Source organism: Mustela erminea, chromosome 9 (genome assembly GCF_009829155.1).
Source record: "Mustela erminea isolate mMusErm1 chromosome 9, mMusErm1.Pri, whole genome shotgun sequence".
NCBI lineage: Eukaryota > Metazoa > Chordata > Mammalia > Carnivora > Mustelidae > Mustela > Mustela erminea.
The window spans coordinates 94,265,442-94,288,578 of record NC_045622.1 but is presented as its reverse complement, the minus strand read 5'-3'; positions in this window follow the sequence as shown (position 1 = coordinate 94,288,578).

Genomic DNA, 23,137 nt, shown 5'->3' with positions numbered 1-23,137 from the left:
TTCAAGGGACATGGTGGGACGATGGCCATGCACGAGCCAAAGAAAGATGTCTCAGAGAAAACCAACCCTACCAGTACCCAGATCTTGGACTTCCAGCCTCTAGAACTCAAAAAATCAGTTTCCATTGTTTAAGCCACCAGGTCTCTGGGATTTTGCAGCCCTACCAGATTAATATACCAGCTTTGGCTCTCCAGATGTGAACCTCTCCTTCCTGCTGTTACCTATTCCTACAAAGAGTAGCAACCTTTGTGCACCCCCAAATACTTGGAATGCCTCCAAGTTTCAAACCTTCTCCACTCTGGGGACGAGCAGTCAAGGAGTATCAAGCCCCTTTAGTCAGTCCAGTGAGTTGAAAATGGCCTTTCTGAGCAGAGGTGATATCCCAGATGTTCATAGTGATTCTGTATGAAAAACTGCCTTGGGAAGAATTTGTTTTTAGCTTTCATAATACCACTGCTAAAAAATTCGTGCCAAGAAGCATCAGTAAATGCCAAAGCGAGTACGTGAAAGCGTGAAGGTTAATAGGATATTTACATAATCTCTGAGGATCTCACCTCAATACTTACTAATTACAGACAGAAGAGTAGTAACTGTGTACCAGAAAAAACTGGTGCTCACTTACTTCAAGAGGATAAAGTCAAAATCCACAATAATGCAACTTTTCTATAACTTCACAATTATTTCAAAACAAAAGGTTTTATAAAAAGTCATGCACTCCACAGTATTGCCCATAAAATGATCCATGAGACAACTCTAATTTTCTTGGGATATCAGACTCTTTCCCTAGCACGAAATGTCAGCATGCTTCCTTCCAACAGTTAATGAAAAGTGCATAATCCATTGTGTTCATTTTTTGCCTTGACGGCCAGGAAAACATCCTACGATATTATATGCATCAACTTGTCATAAATGATGGGAATAGAAAGAACAGCAATAGCTTTAGAGCCAGACTTACTAAAATTCAAATTCTATCCCTGCCAACTCACTCGCTTTGTAAGTGAAGTGTTTGATTCAGGAAGGGCTCAGTTACATTGCAGTAACAAATATCCCTGAAACCCAGGGGCTTAAAACAATGTCTGTCTCCCACTCAAGCTACACGTCCCTTGCTAGCTGGTGGGAGGCAGGCCCTGCTCTCATGATATCATGATATCCTCCCCCCAGAGCCAAGACTGTCAAGAATTTCCAGCATCTGAAATGCCACTGCTTGCCTGGGCCATGGAAGGAGGGCAGCCCTTCCATTTTGTTGGCTAGAGCAAGTATCTGGCCATAGATGATTCCAAAGGAAGGACAATCCTACCATGTGCCATAGAGTTCAACCAAATACACTTGGTAAACGGCACTCATGACTGGCACAAACCCTTGGACAAGCTTTTATCTTTTCTGAGAGTCCTCTTCTTCTCTGTAGAAGGAGGAAGAATATTTGGACCCTATGTCTCAGACAGGTGTGATGATGGAATGGAAAGAGCCAGAAGAAGCATGGAGTAACTTGGTATCATGGTCTTTGCCCTTGTCCCCCAGATGTCCCAAAGGAGCAAGATCTTTGTGGATTTAGACTGATAGGTAGATGGATGGAAAGACAGACAGATAGGTTGCTACATAGCTAGTGATTAGTGCTCAGAAAAAGTGAAAGCCAAGAAGACCACAGTAAGAGAGACTATGTGTCTCATAGGTGTAGAGTATAGACTCCAAGTTATTCTTCCTCTAGGGCCCATTGGGTTTCAGGACCCATCTGACATGCAGCAGTCTCCAAAAAGGATTGTGCTAATGTGGAATTTGTACTTACTGAGTCCCTACAATGTCCCAAGCCCTATGGAAAGCATCAAGTGGCTCTGACCCCAGGAGAGCAATAAGGGTTTGGAGGAGGATTAAATATATGAAAACACTCAAACACAAGAAGTGGCAAAGGGGCGAGAGCAGCAGCCATGGCTGGGAGCAGGAGGAAGGTTGCATGAGCCTCTGGGGCCTGAGCATGCTTTCCTTTCCAGGTCTCCCGGGGGAGTACCATCCTTGGGCCGGGCTCTGCTCACCTGCACAGGCTCACCTCTGCAGGCTACCTCTCACCTCACCCCCCCACCCACCCTAGGCTGTCAGCTGTGCACAGCACCTTCCCATGACGTGGAGGCGGAATCTAGCTGTTCTTTCCCTGCTTACCTCAATCACCCAATTTTTCTCCAGTTAATATGAAAACGTTACTCCTCATCATTTAAAAGAAATTTTTTTTTAATGCCTAGAGGCCCTGGATTCCCTTGCACCCATGTTCCACAATCTCCAGTCCCCTCTAACCATATTCACGGTGTCCCCACGCATACTCTAATTAGAATCCAATTTAGGGGCCTCTGGATGGCTCAGTGGGTTAAGCTTCTGCCTTCAGCTCAAGTCATGATCTCAGAGTCCTGCGATGGAGCCCCGCACAGGGCTCTCTGCTCAGCAGGGAGCCTGCTTCTGCCTCTCTCTCTGCCTACTTGTGATCTCTGTCTGTCAAACAAACAAATAAATAAATAAAATCTTTTCTAAAAATCTGATTTATATTCATCCATCATTAACCTTCTGATTTTTTTAATTTTAAGTCAGGTACCTCCTTTGGCCTCATTTTATGCAATAACATTGATGAAATAACAGGTTCACCATGTTGGTTACTTTTTTCCTACAAAACAATGAAATAAATAAGGATTAAAATTTCTTAACTCATCCCCAATGGAGCGGGGACCAAGCGTTTACAAAACAGTGCTTGGGCCATGTATGAAGAGAGCAGACTGCTCTGGAGGAAAAGAACAGAGGGAACTCTGCCATAAAGGAGTTCTGCAGCCTTATAAAAATTGTAGAACCTCTCTGGGCTTAGCTTTCCTCACCTGCGAAGTGATCAGACCGCGATCCACAGCTTTGAAGGTTGTGTGGGGCTTAAACCCATGATAACCGTAAAGCATGTATTGGGGAGGCTGGTGGCTCTTTCTCTCTCTGATTCACTCCACAAACAGCAGGGAAGCCCTGTGCTGAACACCATGGAGGGTTTGGAAATGAATAAGACACAGTCAGTACCATCCCCCGCGTTTAGGACCTGGCGTTCCTGTACAAGGACACTTGCAACATAGAGCAGGAAGATCTTAAATGTCTCTTGAGCAATGCAAGCAAAATTTCAAGAGAGTGGGAAGGAGGAAAAAGCAGCTCCCCCGCCTCCGCCCTTCCCCACCCAGCACTGAGAGATCTGGGAAGGCTTCATGGAGGAGGAGCCGTTCAAACTGGGCAGTGACGGATGGGCAAGGCATGAGTGTGCCCAGCCTCAGAGAGGCATTCTGGGAGGAAGGGGAGAACTTAAGCAGAAGCACAGAGATAAGGAAAGGCCGTGCTCTGTTACCCTCTGGGCGTCCCTCCCACATGGGAACAGAAGACTTTCTTCTCTGTCATTCTCCATATATTGGCAAAGGGCTTCTGTTGAGGTGTTATCTGGGCTGCCAACATTCTCTTGGATGTTTAAACCATCCCATGGATCCATTTCTGCTCACCAGTGTCACTCTATCCAGCTCTGGCTGGCATTTTTCCCTTCTGGTTATTCTTGGCCCCCTCAGGTCCCCTGAGGGCAGGAACCAGGACTGGGGACCGGATAGGGAAGGAAAACCTGCAAAAGAAGGGCTTATGGAAACATGATCACCATCTTCCCGTGTCTGCCTGGGGCGAGGGAGTGGAGGGATTAGACTTTCTCTGTGAGACCCTTGAGGACAGAAGTAGCTTGGGGCCAGCTGTGAGGGCCCACTTTCCCATGTGCTCTGTGCTGCCCCCTGGGGGCGGCTGCCTCCCCTCGGGGAAGATGAGGAGGGCATTTGGCTCCCACGTTTTTGAGGGGTTGCCTGCACTGGAGAGAAATTAGGGCAGCCAAATGCTCAGAGTCATTTTGCCTCTAAAACCCTTTGTTCTGGAAAAAATCACTAAAAAGGCAACAGAAAATCTATCCCTGTCACCTGGTTTTCTGTTGGCCCGTGGCTAAATCAGCTTGTGGGGTTGGTTGCTTTTCAGGCTGCCTTTGGCTGCCTTTGGCACATCAGGGCCAGAAAGGGCTCCCAAGACCATCTTCTCCAAAATCCTGGGGGTCCGGGAATATGATTTTTTTTCATTTCTGTCCACAGACCCGAGCGCAGAGCTGGGAACGGGTTAACACCGGCAACAGTTTGCCGAACCGCCAGCAGAAGCGTGGTCTGCGGGCAAACAGGACCCAGCGAGGGTGGGGGACCTGCCTCCGTCACCCTGCACGGAAGAGCCAAAACGAGGACAGGGCTTTGATTCGGTCGCTGGACCATGGCTGCCCTGTCACCCATCTCCCTGGCCTACTTTCTTCCAGACAGTGACCCCATCTACACATGGGACATGTGTGAAGTCTGCAAAGAATAAATGTCAAGTTCAGAAGCGGAGCAAGGCCTTTTTGGACACAGCCTCTCTTCCTGGGTGCAGGGGAAGGTCGCCCAAGGCTAGGCCGGGCAGATGAAGGGGCAGCCTGGTGTCTCTGGTAGGAAACTTAACACGGGTCCCCAGCATCAGACGGGAGGCGCAAGAAAGAAAGCCCCAAACAAAGAACACACATCAAATGCTGCGCACACGTGTTCCGAGGGGAGAAAATTCTTGGTATTTCATTAGTGGGGGCTGGAGCCAAGAAGCGAATTTTCAGTCACAGCGTCTTCTGAGGGTCACAATGTCTGTCTTTTCGTTTTTGATCTAAAAAAAAAAAAAAAAAAAAAGGAAGAAAGGACGGGAGAGGAAGGGGGGGAAGAAAGGAGAAAGCCTCCTAGCTGTAATTGAATTACTGAGTTGGCCTCTGGGGCTGATGCTGGAATCCAAGAGGCCTTTGTGCAATGTCTAGAGGGACCCGGGACAGCAGCAAGGATTTCAAAGGGGAAGAGGAAGAGCCGGGGCATCCAGGAGGCTAACGGGGATGGGCTGGGCTGAGGGAGGGCCTGGGGAACTGCAGAAATTGAAAGCTGAAGACCTGTCTTGCTCCAGGCCCTGGCCTGACCTAGAATACCTGCCCCTCCTCATAGAAACCCCAGACAGACAGGGGGACAGAAGGCAGACTGCACAAACAGAGAGCTCCCAACAGGGACCAAGGTTTCCCCAGGGTCAGGGCAGGGGGACTATGCCTGACGGGAGACAAGGGTGGAAGGAATGGACACCCCAGAGCACTTCCCATGTGCCAGGTTCCACTCTCACACCTGGGACCATGCAAGTAGCATGTGCTCAGTGTCCGGTGTGTACCAGGCACGAAGCTGGGAGGGCCTCAGAGCATCCTCAGAACAGCGCACTGAGGCAGGTGCTGCAGTGTGCCCCAGTTTACACCTGAGGAAACCGAGGTCCAGAAAGTTCAGTGATTTGCCTCAAGTCTCACAGTGGTCGAGTGGCAGAGCTGCGACTCACGGTTGCGTCGGTGGGACGCCACAGCCAGGATCTTACACTACTCTCTCTTCATCTCATGTCATCCCTACAACCACCCTGCTAAATAGGCATGGTTCCCCAGGAGGAAACTGAGGTATAGAGAGGTTAGATAACTGGCCGAATCTCATACAGGCAGTGAGGGACCCAGAGAGTCTGGCTCCAGAGCCCAAGAGCCATCCATCTCACCTGCTGGGGCAGGGTGGGCAGCCACCCTGCAGCCCTTGTCCTGACTGTGTGAGTGTCTTCTCTTGGTCCCCTGCCCAGACAAAGAGCAGGTGGCGGAAAGACATGGGAAGGAGCAGCCTGGTAACCAAAGAAGGGGTTACACATGGCCAGACTGGCACCCAGGATGTCTGAATTGAAGGCCTTTGGATGCCCCTCTAATTCTCACAGACACAGCCCACTCCCCCACCAAGCCAGCAGCCATCACCTTGATGAGCAGGTTGGAATGGGTAGGATGAGGGCAAAATTGCTCCTGTTTGAGAACCAATGGCCTACAGATAAGCCGACACTTGGGTACTTCTCACACTCGTGCCTTCCCTCCTATCAACCCACTCAACACACCCAAGTTCCAGTCAAACCAAATACTCACATGCCCAAACACACCTCATTCTGGTGTGCCTCAGGACCTTTGCACATGCTGTACGTATGCTTGGAATGCCCTTTAGACTCCCATGCATCCTTAAGGACCCAGTTCTGATTTGCCTGCAGCCTTCCCAGCCTTCACTTCATCCCCTCCCAAGCTGTGTTGTAACCCCTTCCATTCTGATTTCATAACACCCAGAACATTCCACCAGTGCAATGTTTTCCCAATGGTCTCTCTTCATGTCAGCCTGGATTCCTGGAGTCCTGGCCCCCTGAGGGAAAGGAGCAAGAATTTCACATGCCTGATATGTAGTAGGTACTCAGCAAGTATTTGCTGAATAAATACACAAAGTGTGTTCATTTCAAACAGCCTTGCCTAGTGACAAAATCAGATCTGGTGGACCATAACTAGAACAGTCCCTGTTTTTAATCCATGAATACTTCTCAGTTACCCGGTAGGTGAACAAGACCAAGTCCCTGCTCTAGAGGAACTCAGAGGCTAGTGCAGGTGGCCACAACACAGTTGATAAACTTACTGACTGATTTACTTACTTACACAGGATTGCTTGACTGACTAATTGAGGGTATGTGCTATGAAGGCTATGAAGGCTATGTGGTAGACGGTCCTGGTGGCCATGTCTAACAGTGGGGCCTTAAAGGACCTGGGAATGGTCAAGGATGCCCTCCCTGAAGAAGTAACATTGAAGGGAAAACCCAAAGGGTGAGTTGATATTGACCATAGAGAAGGAAGGAAGGGTGTTCCAGGCAGAGGGAAGAGCATGTGCCAAGGCCCTGAAGCAGGAAGGAGTAAGATCAATAGATAAACCCAAAAAGTCAGTTGGCAAAAGCACAGTGAGTGTGGGGGGTGAGGGGGGGAGGATCTCCTCACTGGTAAAGCTTTGGCCATGACCGTAGGTGCAAGGAAGAGTCCCATGAAGGGTTTCTGTCCCTGCTGCTGGATGTGTTGGTGGGTTCTCTCCATCCCATCTCTGCAGATAATAACCTCCCTGAATTTCTCCTGTACCACCTCCCCCTCTGACACAAAGCCCCACAGAGTCTGATCCACCAAGACCCAGCTGGCCCTGGGGAGAGGGAGCATTTGTTAGGGAATGGGATCACTAGGCAGGTGACAAGCAGTCCGTTGGCAAAAGTTTGCTTCTTGCTTAGCCTTGTCCTCGAATGACCATGACAGAGGTGGCAGGGGAGGGTCCAGGAGACAAGCTAGGTCACCTTCTCCACTCACAGGCAGGAAACTGACCAACATGACCCACATCAACTGGGCCCCAGGTGCTCAGACTTTATGGGCGCTGTGTTACGAGTGACCTGGACTTACACTGTATGGATGACAGAACAGGGACAAGAGGGGATGAATCTGTGCTCAAGTTTGCATAGCTAGTAATGGCTGGTGTGGGAAATGAACGCAGGCCAGAGAGACTCCATGGCCTGTGCTCTTAACCGCAGCAGCATGTAACTCTGGGACAAATGTGATGCTCAGAGAAGAAAAGGAATGGCGACAGCTAGTGTTTACTGGATGCCCACTATGCCCCATGTCCCAGCCTCTGCTTCACACCACCTCGGGGAAATAAAGCCTAGTGACATGTCCCTTCTTAGGATAGGAACACCAAGTCCAGAAAGCTAAGAAGGAGCAGAGCTAGGATTTGAACTCGGGCCGCCTGACTCCAAAACCTGTTTTCTTAATCGTTACATACCAAGCTCCCTCAGGGAGAGCTGGGTCTAAACCCCCTCCCTCTCCTGCCCAAGATGAGTTTACAGAAGCAGTAAAGCCCATTCACCCCTGGCGAGCATGTAGACTTCCACAGATAACCCAGAGAGGTGTCATACCTTCTGAAATTCATACTAGCATGTCAATGACTGCCCTGGAATCCTTCCCCCAGAGGATGTTTTATCAGGTGTCATGAGCACAGGGGAAAGGGAAGTGTGAGTGTGTCTGGGGAGGAATCCATGGAAGAAACACACTGGCTGGAAGCGGGTCTCCAGCCTCTCTGAGGAGGGCAGACCTGAGTGTGGTAGTGACACAGGTGCCCTCCCAAGACCCTAGGGGCCTCTTAGGAAGATGGTTTCCCATCTCATCCACACCTCTGTTCAGCTCCTGCTACACGCCAGCACCATTCATGTCTCTGGGACAAGAGCCGCATACAGAACACTGATATTCTTTTTTTTTTTTTTTTAAGATTTTTATTTATTTGTCAGAGAGAGTGAGTACATGCAGACAGAGTGGCAGGCAGAGGCAGAGGGAGAAGCAGGCTCCCTGATGAGCAAGGAGCCCGATGTGGGACTCGATCCCAGAATGCTGGGATCATGACCTGAGCTGAAGGCAACTGCTCAACCAACTGAGCAGGCACCCAGGCATCCCTGGAACACTGATATTCTAAGGGGAAAATCATTAAAGGCAAACAAATAGGGAAGAGGCTTTAGAGAGAAACTAGCAAACTGAGGGTCAGAGTCAGGCTGACAGGCCCCCTCAGCCAGTCAGTGGCCACCCCACCAGGCTTATGGGGCTCCTGGCGTCCCAGGCAGCAGACGTGGGGACGCCTGGACCAGCCTGACCTGTCCCTGCTTCCCAGGAGCTCAGGGTCGCTCGCGGTCCGGGGAGGATAGCGATGTGTGTCCCTCAGGGGCCCACCTCTGCTCCCTAGAGATGCAGACCCAAAGGGCCTTAGATGGGTCCTAACAGCTCACTGTTTGTGGCTATTTTAAGCCCTCATAATCACTTGAAGTGACTAACACTGATTAAGGTTTTACGAGAAATAAGAAAATTCCTCCCCAGCCCCTCCGCCCTGGTTCCAAACCACCTCAGAGCCACTTTATTAACTCACCCAGCCTGGAACCAGCCCCGTCTGGCATGATGGGGGTTTATTTTTCCACTGAGTCGCGGCTCTGTGCCGGCTTCTCTCTAATAACCAGCCCGCCGGCTCTGCCACCGCAGACAAGCCCAGCCCCAGCAAGCCAGTTCCCTTCTCCACGCTGGGATGTGTGTGACCTTCTCAGCGATGAGGAACAAGGGCCACCTGGGTCTCCAGGTGGGCGCAGCTGACCAGATGTCCTTGCTAGTCATGCCCATGGACTAGTGGCCCTCATGACATAGGTCACTCCCCACTCCTGCTACCCCCTACCTGTGGCACACGCTTCCATCCATTTCTCTACCTCCCACCGTCCCCTCCAACACACACACACACACACACACACACACACACACCTGCTTCCTGCACAAACTCACCAATCTTCCTTCAAGATGGATCTGAGCCCCTATTTTACCCTCCGCAAAGTGTTGAGGCTATGGCAAGCAAGCAGGCACAGGCTGCCCGGGGTGGGAAGCCAGTGAAGAGCCAGGAATTGTGTTGCAAGGTTAAATGACAGAGGTGGTAAAGAAAGATGTGAGCCATGTGCTTTGGTGCATAAAAGTAGTAACTCAGTTCAATGAAGAAGTCACAGAAGCCTCCCGGGAGGAGGTGGCTTTGAACAGAGGAAGAAGGATAAGGAAGCGTTTCGTAGGGGAATGGGGTTTATTATTTATTTGTCGGGCACTATGCCAAGTGCTTGGAGACATCCTCTCATCTCATTCTGATAATGGTCCTGTGGAGGAGATATTATCCCTGTCCCCATTTTAGAGAAGGGAAAACCAAGGCTTAGAGAGCCTAAGTAGCTTTCCCAAAGCCAGATGGTTCTAAGTGGGGAAATGGGAGTGCTTGGCACTCTTGACTCAGACCCTGTGCTGCCTCCGATGGAGAAGAGGGGAGAGCGAACGAACGGATCCTGAGCACTTCTCCCCAACTTTGCTTTCAACCACATCATGCTGGTAGCTTGAAATCACCCATGATGACAGTATTCACACCACAGAAATTTCCAAATGCTATAAATCAGGGCTTTTTTATTTTATTTATCCCAGAGAGCTGGCTGGTCAGCAGACACTTGCATAGGAGATGGCAGGATGGGGCGCCTGGCGCGCTCGGCTGGTGGAGAGTACGACTCTTGATCTCGGGGTGGTGAGTTCAAGCCCTATGTCAGGCTTAGAGATTGCTTAGGAAACAAAAAGTCATAGAGAAGGCATGAGTACCTGTGGCAACAAGCTGGAACACGGAGCTCTGGAGACAAAATACAATGGAAGAGGGAACTGAAAAGATGCAAAAGGAAAGAAGCTTGAATTTTATTTGGAAGACACTGGGGAGCCACTGAAAGTTGTTGAGCAGGGGAAGGTCTTGATGAGATTTGTGCTTTAGCGAGAACACTCTGTGGATGGGTGAGGGGGGAAGCTGTTGGACAGAAGGCTGTTTCCCGAGGCATCAGGATTTCTGTGACTCCCCTCCATGAGAGGAAATGTTGCCAGCCCAGGGAGAAGCCCGTAACATCACAGAAAATCCAAAAGGTCCTTAGACAGCCCTCCTTGACCATCGAAGCAAGTTCCTAGATCCCGGGGCCTTCTGGGGAGATGGAGCCCAAAGTGGAGGGTCCTGAGCCTCTCACCATCATTATCAGCCGCCTCCCCCAACCCCTCCCTCTTGCTTTCTCTTCTTTCGTGTTGACAGAGCACAACCAGGCCTGTCAGGGCAAGGCCATCTACAGTCCCTCCTTATAACCCCTAGAACACAGTAATGACTTTAAGGATGGATAGATGGATGGACAGATGATTGGACGGATGGATACAAGAAGGAAAAAAGAAATGAGAGAGTGTGGGAGTTCCCTGTCCCAGGGAAGCTCCGGGGAAGGGCAGGAGGTCACAGAGGAGCCTGAGAGCCTTGGCAAAGCCAGTAGATTAATGGCCAGGAGACAAATGGGGGAAAAAATGCAAGAAGAGAGACTCTGACGAACACAGGCTTCCAGGGGACAGAGAGGAGCAGGTTTATGAGCCTGTGTCTCTTGTCGCGTCAGCTCGTAAACCCACTTGGTTTCCTTTCTGTCTTCAGGCTGGTGAAACCAACGGAGAAGAATGTCCTTGTCATACTGTGGGGGCATGTGGCTACTTTTCTGGCAGGCAAGTGGGTTGACTTGGGGAAGTGCCCGACGTGTCTTAGTTAACCACAAGGGTGTCTCCCCTTTGGATCGGTCTCCCTGGTCCATGCCGTCCTCCCCCCCGACCCAAACGGGGAAGGGTTCGAGGCTCTCCAGGCTCTCTGGCTAGGAGGACAAACCCTCCAGACATGTGAGCACTTAGTACAACACTGGACTTCTCTGGGACTCAGTTTCTCAGCTATGAATTGGAGATAGTGCATGACCGCCCTCCCCTCCCTTAGGGAGAAGTTCCAATCAAGTGGGAGTAAAGATAACAAAATATCCTACAAATTGTGAAGTGCTGCTCCCAGGTAGGGTATCAAGGTATTATTCTATCTTATTCTGGACTCCAAGGGCTTCGTAGGTGAAGGAGAGCAGCGGGGGAGAGCGGGGGTGGGGGCGTGAAGGTGATCAGGGACCATCCAACCACTGGCCACTGAAATCATTGCTCTCGCCCCTGGGGCCCCCAGCCCTCTCTCAACAGCAGCACGGGCAATAATTCAATGGCAGAAATCATCACAGACTTGCCCTGCTTTCTGACGGAAGCTGTCTTCCTAAGACGGGCTTGAAAGATCTGCGGTAGTCAGCTGCCATTGACCCTGAGGCTTCCTATTTGCCACCTCCTTGACCTTCAAGCCAATGAAACCACGGCCACGTTGACTTTCTGTGTGCCCACCATGATGTTCTCTAAACCTATCTCATTTAAACCCTCCTCCTTCCTCAACTTTGAGTAACTGACTTTGCTTTTTTTGGTGACATTTGGCTTCTGTGTCCCCATTCTCAGAGATGCCCTTGAACCTAGCCAGAGTAAGTCCCACTTTTTATCAGTCCTGCAGCACCCCATTCACTTCCCACTTTGTCTGTATCACGATGTGTAGTTCAGTGATGGGTCTACTGGTACCTTTGTGATCTTTCCCCAATGGGAACATTAACTCCACAGAGCCCAGGCCTGGCATCAGGAGATCAATCCCTGCTTATTGAATGAGAAAACGGCATGTCTCTGATATAAATGCTATTATCATTGCCCCCATTGCTCAGATTATGAAAAGGACTGAGGCCCAAAGAATTCAGGGCCTTTGGCCAAGGTCATGTGGCTATTAAGTAATAGGTCTACCAGATAACCTCTCTTCCTGGTGGTCTATTCTTAGGACAGGATTGGGTGGCATTTCAAGTAGAAAGAGCTGTACTCTGCCACCATGTAGAATACAATCTGAAATGATTCCAGTGGCCACACTGCCTGCTTGCTCTTCTTCAAGCCTACCAAAGACACTTCTGCTTCAGGGCCTTTGCACATGCTATTCCATCTCCCAGACACCCACAGGGCTCTAATCAGCTGCTTTCTTATCAAAAGCCTCCCCAAACCATGTGTATAAAGCAGCAGCCTCACTCTTGAAGCCCTTAAATCCTGCTCTATCTTCTTCATAGTGCTTTTCACCACCTGAAAATCTATTATATATTTATTTGTTCATCTTTGTCCATATGCCTATGGCTCTAAGAAGGCAGGGACTTTGTGTCTTCCATTTGGTTCACTGCTATTCCCTGTACTTAGCCTGTATCTAGCTTGTTGTGAGTGTTAAGTAAATTCATGGTGAATGAATCAGTGAATGAATGAGCAGACTCAGAAGCAGGTGGACAAACAAGACCAGGTTGATGTATGATGCAGGGGAAAACGAAGGGGAGGTTTAGGCTGGGATGAGGGCAGTGTCTGGGACAAGAGGGCAGAGCTGCAGAAGCAAGCAGGACCCAGAGACAGAAGATCTGACAGAGTTGCAGCCAACAGAACATGGAAGTCAGTTGTGTCCAATTCCTCCAGACCATCGTCTCCTCATCCTGGCAGGTGCCCAGTGAGCAGATGGTGGTCGGAGCTTGAAAAGCTAGAAAGGCAGTAAAACCACCTGAGTACCCAGGTGTGGGGAGTGTCCAGGCCTGGGCACTTGTGCTCACCCTCTTGGTCCCAGCCAACCTCTACAACTGTAGTGAACATCTTCCAGGGAGAGAGCAGAGGATGCCAGCCAATCAGAGGTTTGCAAGCTAGACTCCGTATCAAGGAATCCACACAGGGTGCTACAGTGCCATAATCTTATGGCCATTAAAACCCAGCCTAGTGAGGTCCTGAATGACACTCTGGCTGGACTGTTGACATGTACAGACACATTGAAGGTCATCAAAGCTATCCTTCTGCCTATGTGTCAAACTCCACTAAGAAGCACTTGAAAGAATAATTCTTGTGACAGACACACCCTAAGATAACTCTTCCCCTCTGCCCACCAATACCAACTCACGCCTTTTTGAATCCCCTCCCCTTAAGTGTGGGCTAGAACCTGTAACTTGCTGCTAGCCAACTGAATATGATAACAGGAGTCCATTTCTTTATCAGTTAGGAAGGACATTAGGTTTGAGGTTGGTGTAGAGGAGAGTGACTACCATGATTTCCAGTGCTTTGACAAAACCTCAGATGCAAGGCCTTCTGGCCAAGCATCTGTGATTTCACGTTGTTGGAGCCTTCGTTGTATCCCTGAGGGTTGCAGCTTTCTATAAGTTTGCTGTGGCTGAACTGAGAAAGAAGGCATATGCAGATTTCTACAGAAATTACGATTCCATGAAAGATTTTGAGGAGATGAGGAGGGCTGGTATCTTTCAGAGTGCAAAGTGATTTTGGAACGTAAAGAATTTCTTTGGGTTGAGTTCAATTGAAATTTGTCACTGACCTGTGTTCCTGAACTACGAAGCACAAATATTGGGTTATGGAATAGTTTGTCTTGATAAATAAACAACTAACAAATTTTTTAAAAAAAGAATGTGATAACAGGGATGGAATGCCATTTGCATTGTTGTTTCATTATAAAAGACTCTTTCTTAACAGACTACAAAGAGACTCCCTTACAGGCTGTGAAGATGTAAACATCCATGTTGTTGAGCAAGGACCACGTGGAAGGACTTATGGGTGGTGTCCAGAAGCAGACGGCAACTGCCAGCAGACAACCAACAAGAAGATGAGGACTTCAGTTCTGCAACTTCAAGATGAATTCCATGAACAACTTGAGTGCATCTGCAAATGGGTCTTTCCCCGGTCAAGCTTCTGATAAGACTGCAGCCCCAGCCAATACCAGGAGTGAAACCTAAATAGAGGATTCAGCTAAGTTGTTTTCGGACTCCTGGTCCACAGAAACTGAGATGATAAATGTGCGTGTTATTTTAAGCCACTCAGTGTGGAGTCATTTGTTATGCAGCAATGGAAAACCAGTAGAGTTCTTCTTTAAAAGATCTCTAAGGAAGACAACCCCACGCAATGCCCTTCCATACTCATGCCTTTACAACATTGCATTCTATGCACAATTTGACCAGTACTCATTTGCACCACAGGGCAAGGTCTCATTGGATTTTTACCTGTAACTATCCATGTCAAAAATTAAAAATTCAGATTTTTACATCTAGGCAACTTTGGTTTAATTTAGATGGGTAGATGATAGATACCTAGAGAGATGGTAGACAGATGATAGAGAGAGAGAGAGAGAGATGATAGATAGATATATAGATAGATAGACAATAGATAGATAGCTGACCAAAGAGAAACCCTGAATTTTATGTTTTTTATAGATTTTACTGATTTATTTTTGAGAGAGAGAGAATGTGCAAGCACACATGGAGGAAGAGACAGAGAGAGAAGTAGACTCCCCACCAAGCAGGAAGCCCAATGCGGGACTCGATCTCAGGACCCTGGGATCAAGACCTGAGCTGAATGTGGGTGCTTAACGGACTGAGCCATCCAGGTGCTCCAAAACCTGAATTTTGTATATATAAAAAGAAGTATTCTGGTATCTTCTGGGGAAGTTTATCTCTCTCTGGTCAGAGCCAGGTGTGCAAGAAGAAAGAGTCTCATACCCTTGGTTTTGAATGCATTTGTGTTGTGGAAGCACCTTGCCACTCTAAGGTGAAAAGTCCAAAGACAAAAATCCAGTACAGTAATCCAGGAGAATGATCAAAATCTGGGTCTTTGATGATATTGCTCAACCATTGCACCAAACTTAGAAATACCTGCTTGCAGATTTTTTGGTTATGGGAGTTAATTAAATGTCTTTAGTGTCAAAATTTCGTTAAGCTGTGCTTTTCATTATTTTAAGGTGAAGCATTCCTAACAGAGACAGAGTCGTATATGCATCTCTATAAATGGCAGCAGAAAGTTGAAGGATGCACATCTCCCCCTGGATTACATGGAACGGGGTGGGGAGAGGTCCCCCAGAGGAAAAGGAAAGTGTGACGTCAGCAAAAGGGCAACTAAAATGACATTAAGCCAACAAATCAGTAGCTACCCATCACCCACCCCGGTCACCTGCCCATTCCCCCTCATCTCCCCAAGAGATTATAGGCTCTCTACAATGAAAGAGAGGATCTAGAAAGACAAGACTGCAATCCTAGGTTATGGCCTATGGCTAGCCCTTTGTCCCTTATCCCCAATACATGGGGGCATCTCTGACCACAGCCACAGCCTTCCCTACTGGAAGCACCTGCAGGATCTCATCATGACCCCCTGGACAGCAATGGCCAGGAAAGTGAGAGAAGTGGGCTTTAAGTCTTGGCTTTGCTATTTGCTAGTTATGACCTCAGACAAATCAGGAAGGCTCAGTTTTTCCATCCATAAAATGGGACTACCCCATTAAAAAACAAGTTAAGTACAGTATGTAACTAGATTAAATAATAGGACCTACCTCACAGGGTTATTTTGAGGATGAAGGAGAATATTTATGAGGCCCTGGATGAGGCTGGCACCGTTGTCAGCGTGCCATAAAGGGTGGCTGCTATTCTTATTGATCTCCAAGGGCTTGTGTGGTCTGAGCATCAGTGACCTTGAGATTTTAAGTGGAGACCTGGGCTCAATGGCCATCCCTTTTATAACAGGGCTCCCTACAACAGAAGGACTCCCTCCGCCATCTTGGATGAGGAGGCCAGCTCATGCACCAGTGATGCCTCAGCCCATGGATTTATTTTTCCAGCTGCAAGAGCTGCTCTGCTTAATAGCTCTCATCCAACTTCCCTCCATGATTGAACTTGAGAGAGTGTGTTTGCTTAACACCCACAATGTTCCAGCTCCCACAAAACATGGAGAGAACATGAGGTCAACTCTGGGGGGATCTCGCTCACTCCTGAAATTGAGTTGGACAATCATAATTTTGGTTTAACTGAAAGAACCACAGGTCTCTCTCTCCCCATCGAATCCTGACCAAGGCCTCCCATCTCTGGATCGCCTTCCAGGTCCTCGGCTCTGGGCAGCTCTCTTGGTGTGCTGAGGCTTTGCTCCTCAGCTACTATCTTCGGGCCTGCACACCAGTGCTCCCAGAAAGATGAAGCCCAGTGCCAGGCAAGGCCTCCCTGGGCCATTCCTTTCATGTTCTCCCCATTCCTGTTGCTCTCGTCTCCCTGACTTCTTTTCTCCTCCTGTCTTACTCTGCTTCTGGCTTCCTCTGATCTTCCTCCCTCCCTCCCTGACTCTGCTTTTCCATCCCCATCTCTCTATGTGACCATGTCTCTTTTTCTATTTCTGTTATGTTCTCTCCTATGTTTCTGTCTCCCTCCTTCTCTCTCTCCCAAGGCTGATTCCCTAGTCTCTGGTTTGCATACAAGGCCCCAGCCTCCTGCAGGAGGTAGTGAACCTCCATCTCCACCTTCCGGTAATGATAAGAAAGGACTAGAACTCATCCTCAAGACATGGCCTTATTGGCATGTGTTCTTGCCTGCTGTTGGAGGGGCACCTACTGGAGAATTCCCTGCTGTGTGTTTCCCCTGGGACCCAGGAACTATGCGGCCAAAACAAGGATACTGGGAATATCCGTGTGGGTGGAGGAAACAGATCAGCTGTGTGACTGAGGAGGTGCGCTGGGCTATGGGGGCCTCTGGTTCATGATATGTAACATGGGAGTAGCTGTTGGAAGATGAAATTTGGTGAGGACAAAACCTCACCCCACCATAAGCCGGGTACCTAGTGAACCCTCAGTAAGCTGATTCTACATTAAGCATCATGATCACTATTACAGCTATTAGGGATGGTGGAGCAAAGAGGTTCTGGCTCTTTCTCAGTGTTTTGCAAATGGACCCTCCTTCTTCACCTGATCTGGCAGAGAACTTTCCATTCAGTGCTAACCACCACTGGCCTTCAGTTCACACCCCCAGACACCTCTCCAAGCTCTCCCATGCCCGCCACCTCTCCCGGACCAGAGGCCAGTTCAAAGGGTTTCCCCATCCCTCCCATCATGGACACAATAGCCTGTTCCCCCCGGACCCCAAGCCAGCAGAAGAAAGCACAGGCAGGAGATCAAACGTGGGCTGAATGGAAGACAGAGGAGACAGAGAATGAGAGGCGAGATGGGACGGCAAGAATAATGACTTCCATCCAAGCCTCTTCCCATAAACCCACAGCTCTTTGAAGCCCGCTTTCTTTTAATAAAATGCACTATTATTAATGACCCAAGTGGAAGCTTTCTGGGCAGGACAATGCCACACTCCCTGGGGCCTCCATGGGGCCTTGTGCATGGGAAAGCGCTCCATGGCCCAGTGGACGCCTCCACATGCCAGATGCCAACTGCATGTCACAGGGGCTTGGGAGCTGGCTGGTAGCTGCCCAGATGTCCCTGGGTGCCACCACTGTTTGGGGGGCTGCCACTGCCCTCTTGCAAACGAGGCTTTTGGGCTGGGCCTGGGGCCAGCAGACTCTGTACTATGGCTTTCCAGTCGGTTCATTAATTCGATAAACATTTATGGAGCACCTACTATGTGCCAGTCCATGTGTAGGTTCAAGAGAGCAAGGCAGACACAATTCCTGCCCTCACCAAGCTTGTGAGAACAGAAGACAGCTTTTAGAAGACAGAAACTAAGGCACTGGAGGGTATGAAGGCTCCATGTTCTAGATTTTTACCTCATGCTTCATCCCCATTCAGGAAGCTCCACCGCTTTCTGTGGCCCCCTCATTGTCACAGCAGGGCTTTCCCTCACTGAACCCCCTTGCACTGCCATTCATGTTCCCAAGTCACTTGGCATCTGCCAGACACCACAGGAATCCTTGGCCATGACCCCCTGCTGCCCACTGCCCCCCACCACCCCAACCTCCAACTAGAGGGACAGTGGAACTTTTTCTCTCTGCCACCTTCGTGGGCAGCTCATCTGGGGGAGAAACGACCACCCCAGATGGTAAGAAAATAACCTTACTGGAAAGAAACAACTTCATGTGCTCTAAACTTGGAAGGGAGCTATGAACTAGAGCTCCTTCAATGCAGTGGATCAGAAGACCCAAAGCCACACACCCTGAAACCAAATGAGAGGATTTTTCCGACACCACAGAGGGGATGGACACAGTGTCTTGTGGGACTCATGTTTGGGTCAAGGGAGGACTGTCCATGCCCCACCTCATGTGGGGACCTTGAGAAAAACACTTTCCTTCTCAGAAGCTCTAACGTCCATCGGTGTGGTGGGAAACCGCTTGGCCCAGCGAGCAGCCTTAGTGTCTGCTGTTCAGCAGGGAACCCCACAACCATGCTTGTTTTCTAGGAATGCAGACCCACAGGTGTGAGTACTATTGATCCCTAGCTACAGAGGAAGCTGGGGTCCAGAGAGCTCTGGCATCTTGACCAGATCCCACAGCTGATGAATGGCTGTCCCAGGATCCCAGCATGTGGGGCTCCAAGGGCTGGGGTGTGGGAGAGGATGAGAAGACATCGACCCCCACGTGCTGGGGACTCAGGTGGGTTCCCGGACCACTCTGGGCAGCCATTTTCCCATCTGTAAAATGGGAGGGCTAGTCAGTCAGAGGGTCTATGGAAAGATGCCAGAGGCCGGGACTCTCCTAAACCATATGGAAAACTGAGTGTGTGGGGATAGGACTCAGCTTCTGAGAAATGGGCCATCCCCTTTATCACATTCCCCTAAAAGTGCCTGGCCCAAGAGCAGTTAACGGCATGGAAACAAGGGGTTTCTAAGTGTCTTCATCCTTCTAAGTCCAAGGGCACTTTCACTCCTTCCTTCACGTAAAACTTTATCAAGCATTTTGTGTCAGGCCCATAGGGACCCCTCTGGTTCCCACATTCCCAAGATGGTCCTTAAAGTGAGATGACAATATATATGAATGTGGCCCCTATACGTTTCTTCCCACCATCCGTGCCAGGTCCCACATCACTCCCCGCAGACCAGAGATTGGTCTCTCCAGGGAACCCCTCCCCTCGTGCCCCTGCCCCTGTCCCTAACCACTGTCCCTGCCATGGGCCTCCTGCAGGCTGAGCAGCAGGACAGTAGAAGAAGAACTCGTGTCTGTTCTGACCTGTATGCTCCCAAGTGGCATTTGGAAATAATTAGGAACAGGCCAGAGACCCCTCCCCAGCTCATCCATCCCATGGGAGCCGGGACTGGAGGGAAGGACAGGGGCTTTGGGCACAGAACAAAGGGATGAAATGAGGAGGCAGAAGATGGAGCAATGAGGCCCCAGAAGGCCCTGCCGGGCCCTTGATGTCCTGGTGGAGGGTCTGGGTTCCAAGTTGTGGTCCAGGGCGGATGCCCGGCCTCTACAGCCAGCTCCGGTGAGAGCCAGCAGCTGCGAGCCAACTTTCCATGACATCAGGACTGGCCTGGGCTGAGTCTGCCTGGGCAGGGAGGTAGCCCCACACCCTGCTTCCCTCTGGTCCACTGGGGGCGGGGGGCGGGTCCCCATGCCCCAGAGTGGGATGGCCCCGGGGGTGCGTCCCACGGCAAGCTGCCGGGAACATAAAGAACCACCACCGGCTGCCCCCCCAGAGGGAAAGAGCCCAAACGTCCAACAAGGAAGGGATAACTTGACTGAACAAATTGTTATATATTCATGCATACAACGGAATACTACACAGTACTTTAAAATGATATTTTAGAGAAGTCGTCGGGCTCCAGATCGAGGGAGAGGAGAGTGGGGTGGAGGAGGGTGGATACACGTGGTCTCTCTTCAGACACATGTGCCTCCCAGTTACAGCCGGTCTGCACCGGAAGGGTATGAAAAATCGTCAAGGACGCTGACAAGGCTGCCCCTCCAGGCCCGCTGCTGTGGCTTATCTGTCCCCTCGCTCAGCTCCATCGGCCACAAAGGCCAGCTATCAGCAGCTCCACATACCCAAACCCCATTTTCCGTCTCCCGCCCTGCCCTCCACTGCACCCAGCTGTCCTTCAGGCTTCTGCTGACAGAAGAAGCTCTGCTGACACAGAACTTTCTCAGACCACCCTGTCCTCAATGCTTACAGCAGTGCTAATTCATTAGCATATAATGTGGGCCCTGTTTGCCCCCCACCTTCACCCTGAAGAGGCTGTAAACTGCCCCCAGGCCAGGGAACGGGCTTGTTTTATTCACCTCTGTAGACTGAGTTCCTCAAATAGTGCCTGGCCTACAGCTGGCGCTCAATAAATGGTGAATGACGGAGTGAGTTGAACACCGCAGGGCCAACGTTTATCCAGTGCGACCGTGAGCCAAGCTCTGTGTGCCTTACCTCGGGACCTCCTCGCAACCATTCTCAAGAGGCGGACGCTAGGAGTAGGGGACCGCCTCCACTGTGTGGACCAGAGAACAGAGGAGTTCAGGAATTTGCATTATGTCGTGCAGCTAGCAAAGGAGAGCCAGGATTGTAATTATGGCTGCCAGTCTATAAAATCCATATTCTTTTTTTTTTAAGATTTTATTTATTTACTTGACAGACAGAGATCACAAATAGTCAGAGAAGCAGGCAGAGAGAGAGGAGGAAGCAGGCTCCCTGCCGAGCAGAGAGTCCGATGTGGGGCTCGATCCCAGGATCCTGGGACCATGACCTGAGCCGAAGGCAGAGGCTTTAACCCACTGAGCCACCCAGGCATCCCCAAAATCCATATTCTTAACCCTTCTTCTCCTCAGCCTCTCCTGGGTGAACAAGGGAGGAGGAGGAAACACGGCAGACTGCATGGCACCCGGGAGAGCTTTGGGTGATGGGTAGGGGCTTAATGATTTTATCGTGTTCTCATCTACAATGCACATGCATTTTATTTATAATCAGAGAAAACTAACAGTACAATAGAAAGTATTTTTTTTTTTTAATAAAAGATCACCAAGCAGCCTTGATGGAACACCACAAATCCTCCGAGGACCCCCAGCAGCCCTCTGGGCATGAGAAGCCAGTGTCCAAGCCCACCCCACCCCCATCCGTGAGGCTGCACAAGAGATCACTCAGCATCATCGTCAAGTTCCCACCGGAAGGGGGGACCCCCTAGACCACCTGCACGGTCCACACGTTCTCACTGTCCACCCCGCCCCACGTTTCTTAAATGGAGAGCAAAGAGGCGAGCAAAGAGACAAATGTTCTCCCTCACCTCTCTCACCAACCCAGCTCCTCCTCCAGCCTTGTCTCGTGCCCCCATGGCCCCCCAGACTCGGGATGAGCAGCACAGCCCACCCCAAAGATCTCACACGTGATTCCATTTTGCTTTATGCATCCCAAATGGTCTGCCCTTTGCTGGCAGGGCTTGCAGCAAATTATTGCTGGTGAAAACAGGAGGCTGGGGTTTGGAAACCAGATGAAGCTTTTACTTTTACTGGCTGTGGGGCCAGGGTGATTCCCAATAGGAAGCATCCTGTAGAGCGAGCGCCATCCGTGCATTCACATAACAGGCATGTGTTGTGCATCTATGGAGTTCCCCCACCTTCCCCCTCAGGCACGGTGCCCGCTGGGGAACGGGAGGGGGAAGTGAGATATGATCGAGGCCTTTATGCAGCTGACACTATGGGCGGAGGGAAAAGACAAAGTGCTAGATGGAATTGGGGTGGGCGGTGGGTATGGAGAGAGAGCTGATCTCTCTAAAACATCATTTTGGACCACTGTCTAGTACTCCATTGTATGCATGAATGTATAACCACTTCACTAGTTGCAGAGAAATCAGGTCCCCAGGAGCCAATCCCTCGGTGGCTTCTGATCCCATGCAGCGTGCACCTGCCGCGGCGCCCGGAGCTGATGGGTGTGCGTGGGACAGTGCGACTCCGCTGCCCCATCCAGGAGACTGGAGGACATCCTGCCGCTTTCTCTGGTTGATTCTTGGCTCTTCCAGGAGGCCTGTCTAGACAACTGTTCAAACAAAAGAACAAGGTAAAGTTTGAACGTTCTTAAACTTATAGGTAACGCTGGCCCGAGCACATATAAATGCCCACAGTAGAAATGAATGCGGCCATCAAGAATGCATATGTGTTTTGGGGCACCTGGGTGACTCAGTCAGTTAAATGACCAACTCAACTTTGTCTTGGGTCATGATCTCAGGGTTGTGGGATCGAGACCAGCACTGGGCTCTGTGCTCAGTGAGGAGTCTGCTTAAGGATTCTCTCTCTCTCTCTCCCTCTGCCCTTCTCCTTGCTCTTTCTCTCTCTCTCTGTAAATAAATCTTTGGAAAAAAAGAATATGTATGTGTTTTAATAGTTTTGGGGTTGTTGTTGTTGTTGTTTCATATGGGAGGAAATAAAATCTCCCGAAAGCTAGCACTTCCATGTATTCATGCGCCCCATGGTTCACAAAATGTTTTGAGGTGATTACTTCCTAGGAAGCCCCTGGCTCTAGCAAAGCTGACTAGGGACGATCAGAACTTGCACCTGTACCTCGTCAGCCAGACTCCACAATAAAGGGCCCACCCGCTCTTGCCTGCACCCTCCCTCCCCCACTGCCCCTGGTTCTGCCACTTCCCTGGCATGATTCAGAGCAGCACTCCTGGCCCAAGTTCAGAACTGGCAGAGGTGACCGTGGAAGGGGGAAGTTCTGGGCCCTTCCTGGCTGCACGCCCCAGGCAACATCCCTGGGAAACCCCATGCTGTACCAACAAGACACGCGCAAGGTGACAAAGACCTGACAACACCTTGGCCGTGTGCATCCTTAAGGGTTAGCTCAAGTTCAGTGTCTGGACAGGGGGCTTGGTCTGAAGCAGAGCTTCCCTGTGTGACCTCTGGTTCCACGGTGTTGACTGGTGTGACAGGAGCATGTCAGCTGCTTATGGGCTAGGGTTTTGTTCTCTTCACTGCTCAATCCCAAATCCTCAGCCTCTAGAAGTACCTCTGACACTAATTCAGTAGCCAGGTGTTGAATGATGGGGATGTGAGTCTGAGAGTTTGATAAACATGTGACAA